The sequence below is a fragment of the Platalea leucorodia genome (assembly GCF_965183815.1).
Source record: "Platalea leucorodia genome assembly, contig: HAP1_HAP1_SCAFFOLD_578, whole genome shotgun sequence".
NCBI lineage: Eukaryota > Metazoa > Chordata > Aves > Pelecaniformes > Threskiornithidae > Platalea > Platalea leucorodia.
Window position 1 is genome coordinate 18239 of NW_028121045.1, and position 5824 is coordinate 24062.

A 5824-nucleotide genomic window follows, 5' to 3' on the forward strand; every position below is an offset into this window, starting at 1 on the left:
AGGAGAACAGGGACAGTGAGATACAGAATAGAAAAAAAACAGCAACAGTGAGCAAGACAAGGGGATAGAGAGAGGAAGGGAAGAAGGGAGGGAGGACAGACACAGGGAGGCAGGGACACAGAGCGGCATGTACAGGTGCAAAGAGGAAAAGAACATCAGAGAACAGGACAGAAAAAGAGATGGATTCAGATCAGGATAAAAAGATGGAAAAGGGAAAAACAACAATGGGCTGCAGGACAGAGACAGAGGATAACAAAAGGAAGGAGAAGGAGCAGGCCAAAGGCACAGAGAGAGAAAAAAAGCAGGGGGTGGTAGAACAAGATGGATGAAGGGAGAGAGGAGAAGGGAGCAGGACAGAAGAACAGTGAAAAGAGAACAGGTACAGGGAAGAACAAAAAAAGAAAAATCACAGCAGCATGCAAAAGAGAGAGGGCCAGGGAAGGGGCAGGGAGGGACCAGGGCACAGACGAGGGGTGACAGGTCCCTGAGGGCCCGGGACTCACCACAGCTCTCGCTCTCAGTGCTGCTGGGAGAACTGGCCAGTTCAGATGCTTCTTCCTCCTTCTCTCCTCCCTTCCTCTTCTGTAACTCCAGTCACTCGGCTGTCCACCTAAGAGAATACGTGGATGTCTTACAGCTCTTACGAGACAAGGTTTCCTAGACACGTAGCCTCGCTTGCTCGCGCACTACACGGCTGTACCACGCTTTGGGTTATGCCTACAGGCCCTGTGGTGCACACTGGTGGTCTGGCCTGTGGTGCATTACAAAGAGAGATCCCTTCCCACCCGGAGAGGCAGGCTCTCTCTTGCCTGCAGCGGGAGGCAGCGGTCAGCCAGATGGCCTTCCGTTTCTTCTTCTTTACCTTTCTCCAGCTTCTCTGGCTTCAGCCGCGGCAGCTCCTGTCCGCAGCCAGTAAGCGCTCCTCCTGTCCCTTTTCGCCCCCACACCACGAGGAGAGTGAGGTCAGGCAGAGACAACCCACGCAAGCCTGAGGCAGGTGCTGTCAGCAGCATCCCCACGGGAGGAATGGACAACCGCGTCCTCAGCGCGGCCTCTGGGACAGGGAAAGAAGAAGCGGTGACCGTTATTACCATAGGTCGCCCCTGGCCGAAGCCCTTCCTTCTTCAGGGGCTTCTGGAGACGCTGCTCCTTCCCCGCGCTGCTGGTAACGGCACCCGCGTTAAGAGAGAATCCAGCCCACTTGAGAGCCAGCTTGTGGTCTTCACAACAGGGCTTGGGGGCAATCTCGTGCTATGGGACAGGCTTCAGGGGAGGTGCTGGAGCAGGGGGCAGCTGCATGGGGTGAGCAGGGCCAAGAGAGGCTCAGGGGGAGCTCTGGCGAGTCGGGGAGGCGCCCCGCCTCCCCGCCTAGGGGATATCCGCCTTCTTCCTCTCTTCCCTTCGATCAGCTTTTAGGTAACTCCCTGGGGCTGCCCTGGCCCAGCTCGCCTCCAGCACACCAAGAGCCTGCCGCAGCGGGCAGGTTGAAGCTTCCTGTCCCACCACCCCCGGGCAGCCAGCAGGCAGGAGACACCCCTGCACACTCAAAGGAGCTCGCTCGCCTCCCTGGTGCTCCTGGCCCTCACCCACCACCGCCAATCGCGCCCGGCACGCCACCACGCTGTGGTAACAGCGAAGGCGGTGACGTCGGCGGCAGCAGCGAGCACCCAGCGCGCAGCGCTTGCCCAGGGGCGGCGGCAGCGCTGCCGTCTGCGTTTTGCGCGCCAAGCACCTGCCGACAGCGCGCCCACGGGGTGGAAGCGGCGTTTCCTGTACCGGCAGGCAGCAACAATCGCAGCGGCATGACTCCACAGGCACCGCAGTATCACATTGCCGTTACTGGCAGCGTGGATCATGTGGGCTGCACCGCGCCTGCGCAGATCCCGGGTGGCAGCACCGAGAGTCTGGAGGCGCGCCGCTTCTTGGGGAGTAGCCATAGCTGGAAGCCCACAGAAAACCACAGAAAACCTACAACAAAACTGCACCTCGTGCCGCAGGGGCCGCGGCGGTAGCAACGACTACGGTGCACCAAAAGCGCCCGAGAGCAATACGACTTCCAGGCATCCACGTCCATATAAACTACACCTCCCGGCATGCCCCGAGGAACGAACATGGCCGACCGGAAGCCCCGTGCAGCAATCCATGCTTTCTGAGCCTGCGGGGACACCGTTCCCCTCGCCGCCGACATACCCGGAAGCCCTGCCGAGACCCCCCGCGGCTCCGGGTACCCCCACCGCCGGCAACGACCCAGAGAAGCGCCAACCCGCCCGGCTCGGGGCAGCCCCTCCCGCTCGGCTCCGGCCAGGGGCAGTGCAGAAAGTCCCTCGCCTTTCCCTGCGCCAGGTCCCCCGGGAACAGCGTCTCGCTCGGACCGGAGCGTGCGGCAGCCTCCGGTCGTCCCAGCCCCTCGCCCGTCCAGAAAGCGCCTGCCTGTAGCAGCGGCAGAACCGCTGCTGCCCAGGGGGGAAAGGAACGGCTCGGGGTGAAGCTCCCCAGGCTGCCTGTGGCCCGTGCGGAGCTGGGGGTCCAGAAGCAAAGGGGTTAGGGGAGGGGTGGAGCAGGGGAGCGGGGGCGCGAGACTGGAGGGCAGGGGACGCGGGGGGCACGGCCCAGGGAAAAAAAAAAAAAAAACCCGCACGGGGGGGAAAGCCTTGTGTGGGGGGACGTTCGGGTGGAGAGCACTCGGGAGGGCGGAGAGACACGCAGAGGAGGACAGGGGGGAGGAGACGGACACGGACGGACGGACGGCGGCTATGTGTGGGTACAAAGGTGCACGGGGGGACACGGGTGGGGATGACCTACACCAGGGGGTCCACCCGGCATAATCCACAGCAGATAACTCACCTGGGATAACCCGCAACGGATATTCCGCTCCGGAGAAGGAATCCACGCCAGATAATCCCCAGCAATGCCCCTCAAACTGTCCGCGGTTCACCCCAGATTTGGCCCAAATTGGCGCCGGTTTTTCGTTTGGGGTTTTTTTGTTTGTTGTTGTTCTTCTTTTTTGTTTTTTCTTTTACATCATACAAAACTTGGGGGTTTCTGCTTTTCCAAAATATTCAGTTCTGGGGTTCTCCGGCGCTTTTCCACATCATAACAATGGGTCATTTTTGGTTTTCTGCGGTAAAGGGCGGGGGGGGGGGGGGGGTGTGTGTGCTTGCTTTCCAGCTGCACAAATCCAGGCAGATTCAGCTTTCCTGGGAGCCCCAAACCGTGTTGCTCCCCCCCTCCAAATTGCATGGCCACGCAGGGGAAAGTCCCCGTTTGGGGAAAACTGGCCCCAAAGCAGGATGGGAAAAGGGGGAAGGGACAGCTTTAGAAAGTGCTTTTATACCTTCAAGAGAGATTCGAGGGGGAGTTCGAGTTTTTAAATCCTTTCTATAAACAGGGTTTCTTTCCATTTTAGAAACCTTCTGTAGCATAGACTTTTACACTTACGTAGCTAGTTACACATACATATATTCAGGCAACAGATACCTTTGAGGCATATTACCTGCTTACACTGATATCTACTACATGTATGTGCCTATTTACAGTTTCATAGATTTATGCTTAAATATCATCTCTACTTACACGTCCGTGTCTATTTACACTTCTTATTCCATAGAACATCTATTTAGATGAGCTGGCTGTTTAGACTTGGATATTTTGCCACTCTGATATCTTAGACTTCTCTCTTTAGACTTCGGTATCTACTTACAATCCTACCTCTTTAGACTTAGTTATCTGTTTACACTTCCATAGAACCTTTACTTCGATTACACGGGATACCTACTTAGGCTTACTCGGTGACACAGGGTAAGCGTAGGTACTTCTACCTATCCAGACTGACTTCTGGTTTAAATTCCTTCACCTACATCATCTCTTTTTGCATTTTAAACTCCTTTATTTCTTAACATAGAGACAAGTTCTTTTTTATTTTAAAACCCTATCTATCTCCATTGAGATTTTTTAATAATTTCTATAACATAGCAGGTACAGGTTCGTATTTTGAAATCCTTTTACATATATATATACACACACATAAAAACGAATATTATTTTTCAATATATATATATAAAGGCGAGAGATTTTTCTCTACTGCAATGCCTCGCACCCGTATTTCCAGTTCTTCACATGGTTAATCACACACACACACACGAGTTTTCAGGCATTTTGGGACTGTGACCCCCCTTCTCTGGGGGGAAACCTCCCCGTGACACCTTCATCCCCCACTCACCTGCTCCTGTTTCATCATCACGCCCCCGCCCCCCGTGACGTTGGGGGGCCCCAAATGACATCATCACCCCCCAGGCCCCTCCACACTTTTTAATCACCCCCCCCAAAAAGGCACAGAACAAGGAAAACAGCTACTTTAATAATGCCATTTACATATGTAGGCGCCCCCCCGAAAAGGGGAGCTCCGCCAGAAAAATAAAATGGGGGCAGCCCCCCCAAACGGCTGCAGCCCCCCCCGGCCCCCGGCCCGCAAGCCGGCGGCTGCCCCACGCCGCGGGGGGAGCCTGCCGGGGGACGGTGCCGCACCTCTCGCTCAGGCTCTGCTCTGCCGTGCTCCCCCTCCGTTCCCGCGCTGGGACGGGCTCCCCGGGGCAACGAACCTCCCCGCTCCCTCTTGGCCCGGGACTCGCCCCACCACGCAGCCCTCGCTGCCGCACCCGCGGGGCACCCGCCGGAGACAGAGCCGGGAGCCTCCAGGCACGGGGCCGGCCCCTTACCCTCGGGACGCTTCACGACAGGCAGGCCAACCTGGGCCGGGGGGTACCTAGCGAGCATCACGAGACGCTTGCAACAAGACACCTGAAAAACAAAAAGCCCAAGCGATATTTCAGCATGTGAAAAAAATAGCACAGCAGCGAGTAGAGGAATTCAGTCAGAGCAAGGGAGAGGAGAGCAGTTGAGCTCAAGGAGGATTCGAGGTAAGCAGGTCAGCTCCAAATACAAGACATCCTTTAAAAGCTAGAGCGACCTGAACGCTTCCCATCAGCATTAAGAGTAACCGGTACGATTCCGAACATGTTCTTCGCATACAAGCACACGCTCTTGCCGGCGTTGGAAAACGTCTCACCCCTTCCTTACGGCACGGCTGCAGGGAGACGACCCTGCGAGGCTGCAGGACGAGGGCGTACCGCAATCAGAATCTACGCTTACAGGTCCGCCGCAACAGCTACGGCCCTCGCAGCTGCTGCTGCACATCTTGCTGGCTCGGTCGACAAAGCTGGAAGCGAAGCGTAACGCTTTCGAGGGGAAAAGGAAAAGCAAAGGACAAATCGCAGCAATTCGCTTCATACTAAAAAAGCTGTGCGTGTGTTTATAAACATCCAATAAAAATACTTCTGCTGGAGAAGGACTGGATTTTCCTTTGGCGTTAATTTAACTTGCACAGCTGTGAATCGATACCAGTAGATTATCTGTCTCCAAGATACGCAGTTATCATTTGACCAGGGGTTTTTTGCGCCTTACGTCATTAGGAGCGACATCTGGCCAGCCGCGCCGCCCAAGAGAGATGCTGCTGAACTGCCAGGGAAACGCACCCTTGAAAGCCAGACAGAAAGTACTTCAGAGCACTCCGTCAAAAGAGCGGGGGGGAAAACACCCCGTAACGTTCAGTTGCCTCTCCTGGTCAACGTTCAGAACAAATACCTAACTGCTTAAACACACCTAAGCAATTGTACGCCACAGCTAGTTGGCAGTTACAGCTGAAACAACGCAAGGCAGTTTGTAGATCCAATTTTAACTTTTTTTTCCTAAAGTTACATCTAGGAGAGAAAAATCCATGACAGAAGAGATCCCCCATACGGTTTTACTTTGGGGGCAGAATCCAATC

The 5824-nt window shown here is 55.5% G+C and overlaps 1 long non-coding RNA gene across 1 annotated transcript; it reads right to left on the reverse strand.

Moving 5' to 3' along the window:
• Positions 1-543: 543 nt before the first annotated feature.
• LOC309604282 lies at positions 544-1835 on the reverse strand. Its single transcript, XR_014230850.1, has 3 exons — positions 1777-1835; positions 863-1054; positions 544-610 (listed from the first exon to the last, which is right to left on the reverse strand). It is a non-coding gene; the product is annotated as an uncharacterized lncRNA (long non-coding RNA).
• Between the last annotated feature and the right edge of the window lie 3989 nt (positions 1836-5824).